The following is a 12,956-nucleotide window of genomic DNA, read 5'->3' on the forward strand; positions in this document are numbered from 1 at the left end:
TTAACTTCTCCTGCTCTGTCGTTGTTGTGGCAAATTCAGTGTCCCTTCAGTTCTGTTCTCAAAGAAAACTCTGAGTCGAATCTCCAGGTCCCAGGAGTTTTAACTTTATTGTCAAGCAACAAAGTGAGACACCAGCTGCACATCTGAATCTGTCTTTGCCCAGGGCGCGGTTCTTATACATTTTTCTTATCTGTTATTTCACATCAAAGTGGCATAATTCTCTGGTAAGATTCACCCTTACAGTTTCTTCCCATGATCTCATTTACAGGTGCTCTTCTCCCTTTCTCTTCTTGGAATCTCCTAAATACTCCCCAACATTTTCACCATAGTCAGTTCATTAATTGGCTATCTTGTTATCTTTGTAGGGGTGGCTGACTGCCAACTAATCTTCATCTTTTGACTTACTCTCTAATTGTGGAATTCTTCCAATTGATGGTCAACCCTTTCTCATAGTCAAGCAACATTCCCCAGAGGCAATACCTTTCACATGACACCTTTAATAATGGTCTTATTCATTTCACAGCCACCTGTTGTCTAGTGGAAAAATTCCAACAAAATATGCTTAGTGGCTAAGCTAACTTCTTAGATACATTTGACCCTTATAATCACAGTCACATAGGCCATGAGGCCTCAAAACACTTCTGGCTTTTATAGTAAGCAAACTAATTCTACAATTGTTTTCTATAGGATACATAAAATATTTCATCAACGTCTGAAAGGGAAGAGGACAGTAGGCCTGCAACACAATAGTGGGGAACTTGGGAAATTTGCAGCAGGCTTGGTCAAGGCCTTCCTTCACCCTAGACCGGGGTTCACCTCCAAACACGAAGGGGATACCAACAGGGCTGAACCACCTTCCAAGAAGCCTTCCATTCTCCTCACTACCCCCTGTTTAGTTCCAGGCATTGGGAGCGTTGTTTGTTGCCAATGCTGGGTTTGCCCCGCTAGATGTGTGTGCACACAAGCACCTGCTGTTGTAGCAAATCAAGAAACAAAAGAACCCTTCACAAAAAGAGCACTTCTCTTCAATCTCCTTCATGCACCACCCTAGTGTGCGACCTGCCGCTTATAGCACAGCTCCTCGCCACCCGAAGCCAGGCTTGGGAAGCCGTTCCGAATGCGTCAAAGTGATTCTTGGAAACAATCAAATGAGGTTACTTGCTCTAATTCACTTGCAGACCACAGACTCATTTCTCCTCCAGACATTTCAGAGGCCACTAGGCCTAATGGCAGCAGCCTCCTTAGTAGTGCCACTGGGCCTGCCACATATGCGACCCCTTCAGTATTGGCTGAAAGCCAGCATCCCATCTCATGCTCGGCGTCTGGGATGACTCAATCTCAAGGTTACCCATGGCTGTGTCAGGGCCTTGGGCCCTTGGAAAGCTGTTTGACTCCTGGTTGAGCCCGGAGTGGGGCTGGCACATCAACTGCCTGGAAATGTTTGTGTTTTTTTTTTTTTTTTTTTTTTTTTTTTTTCTGTTCTTTAGTGGTAGTCTACATAAACCACCAAGCGGGACTCAGGTTGCGCCCTTTGTTCAAGCTGGTGAGGCACCTCCTGTGGGCACAGCACAACCTCCATTCTCCATTCTGGCAGTGCACGTGTTGGGCAGACTGAACCAGGGAGCAGACATGCTGTCCCAGAGCGGAGTGTCTCCAGGGGAATAGAGACTCCACCCCCACACGGTTCAGATGATCTGGAGTATCTTTGGGAGAGCGAAAGACAACCTCTTCGCCTTAGAAGACAACTCTCACTGCCCAATATTCTTTTCAAGCAAGAAGGATGCACTGGCCCGGCTTGCGCCTGTATGCCTTTCCCCCAGTATTTCTGCTCCCTCAGGTCATCAGACAAATGCACAGCATCTCCTGATCGATGCTTACAAATTTATCCTCTAGCCCTTATCAACATCATATGAACACTATCACTTGGGAATAAGGCAGGAGTACAGAGTAGAGAGTTCAGAGCCTACTGAAAAGAAAATCTTGCTGCTTACCATTCTCAAGTGAAGCATCTGGAAATTTACTTTTATATTGACTTTTATATGTTAATGGCATTAATTAGAGGGTGTTTACAAAGCAGAGATCTGAAACCATTCAGCTGCGCACAATTTCAAGATAATTTGTGATTTATAGGTTTCACATCTGGAAGAGAGGTGCATGCACATTTTTTTGTGTGTACGTTTGTTCTCTGAATTACACGTACGCATATTTAAGAAATGATTGTAAGATCAAATGTGGGACATTTTATAAATGAGACCCAAGGTCTCTAGTGTTCCACTAACCTGCTATGCAGCAGTAACTAGACAGGCTCCAGGTCACAGCCGGTAGGACCTCATATCAATCACAGTGAATCCCCACGGCAATAAAGGGTACAACATTTTTTATAGAATAGGTACATGGCAAAGGTAACCCAGCTGAAAAAAAGTAAATTTCTATAATGTACTTAAAGTGCTCTATTTTCGTGCACTAATTTTGTACTTAATATACTAAAAATTCTTCTTTAGTACTTCTTAAGACAATCTTAAGAACATCTAAGTGTACTCAACTGTGCTATTTTGAGACTCCATGAAATATGAACTAAAATGTGCTTTTAATATACTATCTCTGTATTTAAAAAATATATTTAGATACTACTTATAGTACATTTGAACCCATAGTGTACTACAAGTGGTAACTAAATATATTTTCTAAATACAGAGATAGAATATTAAAAGCACATTTTAGTTCATATTTCATGGTGTCTCAAAATAGCACAGTTGAGTACACTTAGATGTTCTTAAGATTGTCTTAAGAAGTACTAATGAAGAATTTTTAGTATATTAAGTACAAAATTAATGCACGAAAATAGAGCACTTTAAGTACATTATTGAAGTGTACTTTTTTTTCACCTGGGAACAGATGAAATTAACTAAACACTCAGAGACATACTAACTGCCATTCACATGTACATAAATGTATTCACGTGTACAGAAACATGACTGTCAATAATACAAGGTCAACGGATTATACTGAATATAACTGCTTAAACAATTCAAAGTATCAAACAATATAATCCACAATATAGATAAATATTATCTGCGATAGATGCATAACACCAGTAATCACGGAGTAATGAAGATAAACAAGGGGATTATCACAATGACTCTAGCATAGCATCAGTCAGACATTAGCAATAAATATCAATATAACACACACACGATTATCTTAATTACTAACAGATGAAGATAGAAACACTTACTATTCAGCATTGACGCACACAATATAAGTATAACCACTCTCTGAATGGTGAATTCTGTCAGCAGTGCAGTCCCATGTCATGCACTCGCTTCTCCATCTTGAGTGAATCATCTGCTCATTGCTCATTGCGTGCTCTCAGGAAGTGTTGGAGCACATCAGTATGCACCAGAGATGCGCATACACGATTGTTCACTCATCTGCGTTGCCTTTCTTACAGTAATTCGTTCTCCATATATATAATTCAGCAAACCCTCCTCGGTTACTAGGTAAAAGCAAATTACTTCAGCTTGTTCAACTTCAGAATGTGGGTGATCCCCAAACTGATGCTAACAATGATGCTAACTGCCGCTCAAGGTCAAGCAGACAGCGGCACTCAGCTCAGAGCACAGCCAAGCCCAAGACTCTAATAGTGGGTGACTCCACAATCAGAAACAGTGTCAGGACTACAACTACATGCTGCCTTCCACAAGCAACAGTTTCTGATTTAAACAGGGAACTTAAGAACATTCTGATGCACAACAAAAGAATTTTTACACATTTAAAATCTTATCTTTAAGCAAAATGGAAAATTTAAAACTGAACAATCTTAATCTATTGTTTTAAAATAAACTCTGTAATAACACAGCTCTAGCCATGAGAATAGCCTTAGCTGCTGACATGGCTTAAACCTTTAATTACCTATCTCCCTACCATCCTATTTTCCAGAGTCAACCGATGGAAATGACATCTCTATTGATCCAGATCCAGCTCTGAGCTTGATTAAAGCACAAGTATCTTTATCAATATGTTGGAAATTTGGGTATGCTATGTGGCCATACAACCAATAATAATCCAGAAATGAACTGTTTCCCCTCAAGCTTCTTCAGTAATAGTCCCTATCTCAGCGTTGAGAATTAACTATAGCAGAGTTAATCCCACAGATGCGCAATCAGGTTGAGATCTGAGAAATTTGGAGATCAGGACAACACCCTCAACCCTTCAGTTATGTTCCCCAAACTATTCCTGAACAATGTGTGCAGTGTGGCAAGGTACAATATCCTTCTGAAAGGGGCCACTGCCATGAAGGAGTGTACCTGGTCTGCAACAATGTTTACAAGGTGGCATGTGTCAGATTGATGACATGAATATGTAGTGATTTTACTTTCGCCCATCCAAGTACACGAAGTAAAAAAGGGATTGGTACTCACGTCACCGCTGGTGTTGTGATTTTTGGATCATATGTCACTTAAGGTGTGGTTATGAGTACATCAGATGACCACTTCCCTAGTTCAGGGCACCAGTCAAGGTCTTTTTACCTTGGCAGTATAAGAACACTTCCAACAGGAGGCTGTTCAATCATTTAGAATGAATGTAAAGTGGAGAGAGTTGGTCAGCTGATTTATCCGAAAGATTGGTGAGATTGCTAACTTGTAAAACCTCATCTATATTATCAGCATAAGGAAGACACAAGTGTAATAAAATACATTTTATTAACAAAAGATAAACAAAAATAACTAACACAACTACTAAATGGATACCATGAATGATAAAGAAATAAAGTGCATAAGATACATTAAATACAAGTAATTAAGTTGCTTGTGGCGATGGAAGAGTTACGTTATCTTATGGAAAGATAAACTGTTTCTCTGAAATTAATAAGGTGGAGAACCTCATTATGCACCAAACAAATAAACAAAAGATTATTTGTTATTAACTAACATCAGCTATATTACATCTAATGTGAATTAGGAAATCATATACTAATAATATACAGCAATATCAAGGTCTTTGGAAAGAGGTTTGGTTAAGTGATATTTACGTTCCACGAGGTTGAGTCCGATGATGGTGACATCTTCCACTGGTTGTGCTCGGTGACAATGCAGTAGGGAGAGGAGCCGGAATCTGTTTCAACAGTCTTGAACACGAAGCTTTGTGGGATGCTGATCTCCTGGAGCACCAAAGGGTCCTAAAATCTGGAACATGCATATTAGGCCCTGGCGTAGGTGCAGAAGGTCCTTAATGATCTGGAACACGGAGACGAAGGTACCTTCAAGTGAAGGTTTGCTCTCCTGAGTTTAACCTTGTTGCAAGTGTTCCTGTGTGTCTTCAGCCTCTCTGGGCCAGACACTCAGAACTTTGTCAATCTGCTTTTGTCTCTCTGGAGTCGTTACTGTCTCACTGGACGAAACGTAGTGTTTGTTAATGTCTCTTTCCTCACAGGCTGGAGGCTTAGAATGTGGTTGTATCTGTTGCTGCCTCACAAGCTGTAGACTCAGATTGTGGGATCTGTTGTTGTCTCTCTGGACGAACCAGAGGCTCAGAATGTTACAGTGTCTGTTACAATCTCACCTTCGCAGGCCTCAGACTCAGAATGGCAAATGTATCTGTTAATATCCGTCCCCTTACAGGACAGACTCAGAACAAGGTATATCTGTTAATGTCTCACTCCTTGCAGAGTTGAAACCCAGAACTTGTTGATCTGTTTGTCTCTCTCTCGAGGGGAGACTCAGAACAAAGAGTGTCTGTTGAAAGGATACCTTTATCCCTTTCCGATGAGGAGGAGATTTCAATTTGGTTCATCAGAGGGGACACACACAGTGTGGCCCACCCTTCCTTCCCCTGTGGAACTCATTTGCATAAAGCACAAAGATGGAAGTCTTTAAAGCAGTGGTCGGCAATAGGCGGCCCGCGGGCCAAAACTGGCCCACCAGCAATAATGTCTGGCCCCCGCCCACAGCCAGATTAATTTGATAGCAGCTGGTTCTGAAATAGATCTGTCTGGAGAGCGCAGTTCATGGTTGCATAGCAATGACAGACGCCACGGTAGCGCAAGCGCTTCGGAAAAGAAAAGAGGCACGGCCGCGCTTTCCACGCGTTTTTAGACCAGACATGTTAACGGCCCCTAATATTATATTCTTTGCAAACAGTGACAACTTCGTTGCAGATAAGACACACCGGCTTTGCATTCACAAAACCAGGTAGGGTGAACGCATAGTTGTCTTTCCATTCTTCTTTGTATGCCCTATTTTCGCTGTCAACTTTCCTCTTTGGACTCTTTGATACTGCCATTTTCTCTCACCAGCTAGCTTAAATGTTAACATCACTCTGCACACGACGTAATAGCGTACCTCCAGCACGCAAGTTTAGTACGTAAGGATGCCACGGAATAATTGTGAGTGTAAAAGTAGGCTACGTTGAATAATTATTACAATAAGTTAGGCTCCATTGTGTAACAAGCAAATTAAAATGATACTCATTTATTATTCACAATATGGAAATAAAACATAGTTTGTTATAAGCATGACTCAAACATGCCATTAATGGGCTTATTCAAGTCCTCTTTTATTTTTATTTATTTATTTTTATCCATTCCGCATCTCTCATATACTGTATGTGTGTTTTAGCAAGGCGGTCTATGTTGCAAGTTGGTGAATGAAGATACTTGCCAGGTTATGTGTCACTACTCTGCTTTATTAATTTATCCAGTTTAAAATCCAGACACCGCCACACAAATGTGGCTTTTTGTTAATGGCTGTCCTACTACAGGATTTAACACAGAGTAACAGCTCGCTACCAGTTACAGAAGACACTGTAACAGTCTGTCAAAGGCAATTCTAGTTGCATTTTTCATCAATTAGCCTAATTTCTTAAATTATCCTTTGACTATGTTCTGGCCCGCCATCTAGTGGTGAAAATTTTTTTTGGCCCGATGCCAAACTTAATTGCCGACCCCTGCTTTAAAGTGTCTTTAAAGTTCACCAATACATTTCTCACTTTCCAAACCACCACCAGAATACCTTTAGCAATATTCTAAACAAATAGAGACCATGATGGGAAAAGATTGTACTGTCATGCATTAATTCATTTGTACATTAACAGCTGAATTTGTGTAAAATGTTGCATTACAAATAGCTCTCACTGAGAATACTTATTTCTGTGAATAAGTATGAAATGGATGTGTGTAGATTACATCAGTTTCAATGTTTCCAAACATAGTTATGAATGGATTTGGATGGATCATTATGGTCTCTCTTAGTTTCATCCACTACTGCTGAGGTTATGAGGAATTTTTATGGCAGTCACTGGCCAACCTTAGGAATTAGTCTCTAGATGGGTGAAGGACAGAAACTACATGTGGACCAATGAGAAGTCCTGTCCTTCCTGGGCTTGGTACCAGAGGTCTTCTTCTTGCCCTCTAAGAGGTGTCTGGCTGTTGTCCTAGCATCTTTATCTGATGGCGTTCGACAGTTTGTTTGTGTTAGTCCACCAAGATCCAATAAAAATGTAGCAAATATTTGTCCACTGTTACGGACAGAGAGGGGCCCAGCCATAAACTGGGCCCTGGAATGTGCTGTTCCCTACAATAGCCAGACCAAGAGTTTCCCAGCAGAACATTGCCCAGATCATCACAGTTGACCTCTACCAGCTTGTCCCACAGTGCATCCTGGTGCCATCACTTCCCCAAGTAAATGGAGCATATGTACACAGCTATCTACGTGATGTAAAAGAAAACAGGACTCATCAGACCAGGCGACCTTCTTCCACTCTTCTAAGGTCCAGGTCCTTCTGCTTGTGTGCCCATTGTAGGCAATTTTGGCTCACTGATTGGTCTGCAGTTACACAGCCCCATGTGCATCAAGGTGTTATACAATGTGTGTTGTGACACCTATAGGCATCATTAAAATTGTTTCCACATAGACCTTTGTCTCTTTGATCCAGATGGTATTAGTTGGAGACTGTCCTCCTCCAAAAAACGACCCTATAGGTCATTTTTTCAAGCACCTTATTACGACCTATATTTACGTTTTAAAGTCATGCGCCCTCTAGCTGGCGTAAAAATAATGACAGTGTCGTGTTACGTTTGTCATCATGAAATGATGTATGACCGTCGTTACTAGGGATGCACCGATACCATACGAATAAATAAACAGCGATTTTCCAACTTTTAGTGATTTTTTTTTTTTTTTTTTTTTTTACTGTTTTGTACACATTGTCATATTTTATGCATTTTGTTTTATTGACCACAATATTATTGTCGATAATTGTTGAGAGGGGCACTTTGAATTCATTTTTAAAAAGGGCTTGACCCCCCAGAGCATTAAAAAATTATAATGCATTATAAATACAGGAGTTAGACAGTGAAACTAAAACACCTGGTTTTAGACCACAATTCATCAGTATGATGTAGGGCCTCTTTTTGCATCCAATACAGCATCAGTTCATCTTGGGAATAACAGATACAAGTCCTTCACAGTGGCTAGAGGGATTTTGAACAATTCCTCTTCCAGAACAGTGGCAAGGTCACTATGTGATGCTGGTGGAGGAAAACATTTTCTTGCTCCTCCAAAATACTCCAAAGTGGTGACTGCCATGTCCAAATTCACTTTCATCAAACCATTCTGTCACAAGTCTTGGTGCATTATCATGTTGATACACGGCACCCCCTTCAGTGTGCAATGTTTGGTAGTCCTTGGCAGTGATGTAATGGGTGATAAAACGCTTTGGGGCTTTGGGGCTTCTCCACACCGTAACTCCCATAGATGTGCGAAAGACGGTAAAGGTGGACTCATCAGAGAACAATACATGTTTCGCATTGTCCACAGCCCAAGATTTGCTCTGTTGGCACCATTGAAAACAATATTTGGCATTGGCATGAGTGACCAATAGCTGCCTATAGCAGCCCGACCATAAATATAGATTCTGTGGAGCTCCCTATGAACAGTTTTGGTGGAAACAGGAGAGTCGAGGTGTGCATTTAATTCTGCAGTGAGTTGGGCAGCTGTGGTTTTAGACCCGCATCTGTACCATGCTTTGACCATCAAGTCAAGTCATCTTCATTTATATAGCGCTTTTCACAATACACATTGTCTCAAAGCAGCTTCACAGAGACAACAGGAAAATTATCTTCGAGCTAAAGCTGGTTTTTGATTGAATCACTTCCGTTGTAAAAATTGTTAATTATTACTTTAGGGGCAGCTTAAATGACACCTTTCCTACTGAAAAACAGAATACCTTTAATGCATTCTTGCCGTTCATTTACATGTTTAGTCTATAGGTTTGTGTGTTTGATCTATGCGAACTGGAATAATTTGATAACGTTTTATCTATACATAGGGAAAGGAAAGGGAAGGAGGCCTTTGCAGGGCTGCGTGATCGTCATGTCTAGATGCAGGTCCTTCATCTCATCTGGATACAGCCTGGATCTGGCAGGCTGCGGCAAACCTCGGGATAAACAGAGAGAGTCTAATATTAGCGTAGACGCCATTCTATTTATGATGTAGCAAGTACATCAGGTGTTATGGGAAATGTTCCCGGTTCCGGCTGACCTAAACTATGCAGCCTAACAATTTACATGAATTGAATTATAGAAGTAGATAATGTGTTATGTGTATGCAAGTTTAAACAGATGTGTTTTTAGTCTAAATTTAAACTGAGAGAGTGTGTCTGCTTCTCGAACAGCAGAAGACTGTTCCAAAGTTTAGGTGCTAAAGAGGAAAAGGATCTACCGCCTGTGGTTGATTTTGATATTCTAGGTATTATCAACTGTCCTGAATTTTGAGATCGCAATAGACGTGAAGGACTATAATGCGTTAAGAGCTCGCTCAGGTACTGGGGAGCTAAACCAATTAGTGCTTTGTAGGTAAGTAGAAAGATTTTAAAATCTATACGATGTTTAATAGGGAGCCAATGCAGTGTTGACAGAACCGGGCTAATATGGTCATACTTCCTGGTTCTAGTAAGAACTCTAGCTGCTGCATTTTGGACCAGCTGTAGTTTGTTTAACAGGCGAGTGGAACAACCACCCAGTAGAGCGTTACAGTAATCATTTGTCATTGAGAGCATATGTCGTAGTTTAGATATGTTTTTAAGATGGAAGAATGCGGTTTTACAGATGCTAGAAGCATGGCTTTCAAATGAAAGATTGGTATCAAAGAGCACACCCAGGTTCCTAACTGGCGACGAAGACTTAACAGAGCAGATATCAAGTGTTACCAACATCACCAACAACAAGGACTTTATCCTCAGCTAGTACTAACTCCGATAGAAAAACAGCAAATTCTTTGATAAAGTCTGTATTGCGCCCTGGTGGCCTGTATACGGTAGCCAGCACAAATGAAGAGTTTGGTTCCAAAACGCTATAACTCCATTTTGATTAATTTGAGTAAAAAGGTGTTTTCTTTGCCAAGAAAGTGGCAAGATGAAAACCACTATTTTCTGTTTCAAACTTTCACATAGCATCTTTTGGTTATAAAAACATTAAAAATTTAAATCTACATTTTGATTTTAACAGGTTTATTATAAAAACTGATTATTTTTCCCCAAAATGCAATAAATCCTTGACACATTTTTTTTTTTTTTTTTCAAAATGCAATTAATCCATCAATATAAAAGTTATTTTTCATATTGAAAATACACAACAAAATAAGTTGATCCACATATATGACAGCTTCTGAACTTTGTCAATACTAATCTTATATACAGGCATTTGACAAAAAATACATTCAGCCGTCGCTCCCAAAATGAATTCAACGAATCTTATTGTTAATGTTATAAATTAATTATGTCTCCGTTTGTCATTACCGATTGAGTATCTGGCGCCACCTCAAGGGTTAAAATGAACCCATTTACTGAGTACATTGGTATTAAAAACGTCTTTTAAAAACTGTCCATGATTCAGTTTTGGGGACCGTGACAGAAGTTTGATACTGTCGTGGAACAAGCAACAGCCGGCATTTTTCCTCCTCCCGACTCGAGTGCCTCATCTTCTTCTCTCCTCACGTAAATGATTACGATTTCGATGACTTGCGTTTCTTCCCCACCGCAGAAACCACCACAGGTTCATCAATGCCATCAAAATTATTAGGGGCCAAGCACCGAAGGTGCTGTAGCCCCTATTGTATCCGTTAGTTTTTAGGGGCCAAGAACCGAAGGTGCTAAGGCACCTATTGTATCCGTTAGTTTACTTTATTATTATTAGGGGCCAAGCATATAGCCCCTATTGTAATCGTTAGTTTTATTATTATTATTTTTCCCCACTGGGAGTCTATGGCAGCCCTATCAATGGAACATGAGAAAATGATGAAATTTGGCACACTTGTAGAGATGCTCATGAAAAGTCATTGAACCAAATTTGGAGTCTCTATGACCAACTCTATAGCGCCACCACCAGTTCAAAATTTCACTATTCTAAAGGTTAAAACTTTTGAACCATTTGCTCTAGAAAAATGAAACTTAGTACATCTGATTCATCTCTTCATGCTGATTCCATGCAACATCTTACATTAAGTCTCCGCCCATGACAGTAGCAGCCATTTGAAAAGTACAGTATGCAGTTTTTTTTCGCTACTCCTCCTTCAAAATTTGTCCAATTTTGTCCAACTTTGATCAGATGATCTGAGCCACACAGAAATGACTGAACAGAATTTTTTTTTCTATGGGTAAAAAAAAAGTTATGATGTCATGAAGTTAACGAGGTTGACCCAAAATTAGTTTAGAGGCTGTATCCCGGCCAAACTTTGAGCAATCGAAACCAAAATTGGTGCGCTTCATCGGAACCATGATCTGAGGTAACATACCAAATTTGGGAACAACGCCACCTACAGTTCATGAGATCTGGAAAATTGCTTATTTTGGCCAATAACTTTTGAACAGTTTATCAGAAAATCATCTTGGTGTCTATGGATTCCTTGGGTCGTGGCGAATCCGAGGATACCAAATTTGTCAACATCGGATGAAACACTTGTCCGCTATTTTTAATTTTGCCATAAATTGCAATAACTTTAAAACAATTTGACATATCTTCACAAAAATTGGTACATATCATCATCAGAAGGTCCTGAAGGTACCTGAGAAGTTTCAACACAGCGCCACCTAGTGTTCCACAGATATAATGATGTTTGCAAAAACGCTTATAACTTTTGAAAACATTTTCCAAAATGTTTATTCTTTGTCATTTTATTCCCTGGCTTATACCTATTCCAACGATGTGTCATTTGTCATTTTCCTTAAATGTACCTGTCCGCCATATTGAAATAAATGAAAAACAATTTTTTCGCTACTCCTCCCACAAATTTTGTCCAAAATCGGCTCAGATGATCTTTGGTCTGAGCTGCACAGAAATGACTGAACGGATTTTTGATATTCGCTACCGTACCCAAGATACTCATCTCTGAATGTGACCTTGCTTGTGTTTGTTGTCTTATGCTAGTTAGCTTAGCACAGTAATCGCTTAGCATGCTAACCAATTGCCAATCTTTTTAATGTGGTCTTCATTCATCAGGTTAACCAAAACTTAGTTGGCATTATGTAACTTTGCATTCTAATATGGTTAACATGCTATGGAGCTTTTTTTGTGAACTCTTTCTCACACTGAAACCTCTGCTCAGCAGACTGATGAACATACATGACTGATTAGCTCAATGTGTTACACCACGGATCCCGAATGCTTTGCGTCGTGGGCTCGAAACTCAGTGTGACACATGCCCAGACCGCATGAGGTACTGTGGCAGGAAAAGATGCAGGACTTGTGTCTGTTCTAGGCATTGTGCCTAAAACTGGTCTGATCTGAAGCTATCACATGCAATTCATTTATGTACAAATTCGTAGTTCTTCTTCTTCCCCCCAAATGGTAGTCAATGAACCAATAGTAGGAAAATTATCAAATTTGGCACACTTGTAGTGATGGAAATTAAAAGTAATTTGACCAACTTTGTAGTATCTAGGACCAACTCTATAGCACCACC

At 40.1% G+C, this 12,956-nt stretch overlaps 1 protein-coding gene and 1 long non-coding RNA gene across 8 annotated transcripts in view; one reads left to right on the plus strand and one right to left on the minus strand.

The window, feature by feature from the left end:
* Positions 1-3,560, minus strand: part of LOC127522034 (uncharacterized) — a 68,267-nt gene extending 64,707 nt beyond the window's left edge. For 2 of the 3 annotated variants that reach the window (XR_007932509.1, XR_007932508.1), the window contains exon 1: positions 3,236-3,535. This is a non-coding gene — a long non-coding RNA (uncharacterized LOC127522034). Of the gene's footprint in view, positions 1-3,235 lie in introns of all 3 variants that reach the window. The other variant, XR_007932510.1, reaches the window with a different exon arrangement.
* LOC127522014 (band 4.1-like protein 1) overlaps positions 1-12,956 on the plus strand; it is a 467,430-nt gene that overhangs the window by 431,388 nt on the left and 23,086 nt on the right. The window lies entirely within an intron of this gene.

The sequence above is a fragment of the Ctenopharyngodon idella genome, chromosome 11 (assembly GCF_019924925.1).
Source record: "Ctenopharyngodon idella isolate HZGC_01 chromosome 11, HZGC01, whole genome shotgun sequence".
Classification (NCBI taxonomy): domain Eukaryota; kingdom Metazoa; phylum Chordata; class Actinopteri; order Cypriniformes; family Xenocyprididae; genus Ctenopharyngodon; species Ctenopharyngodon idella.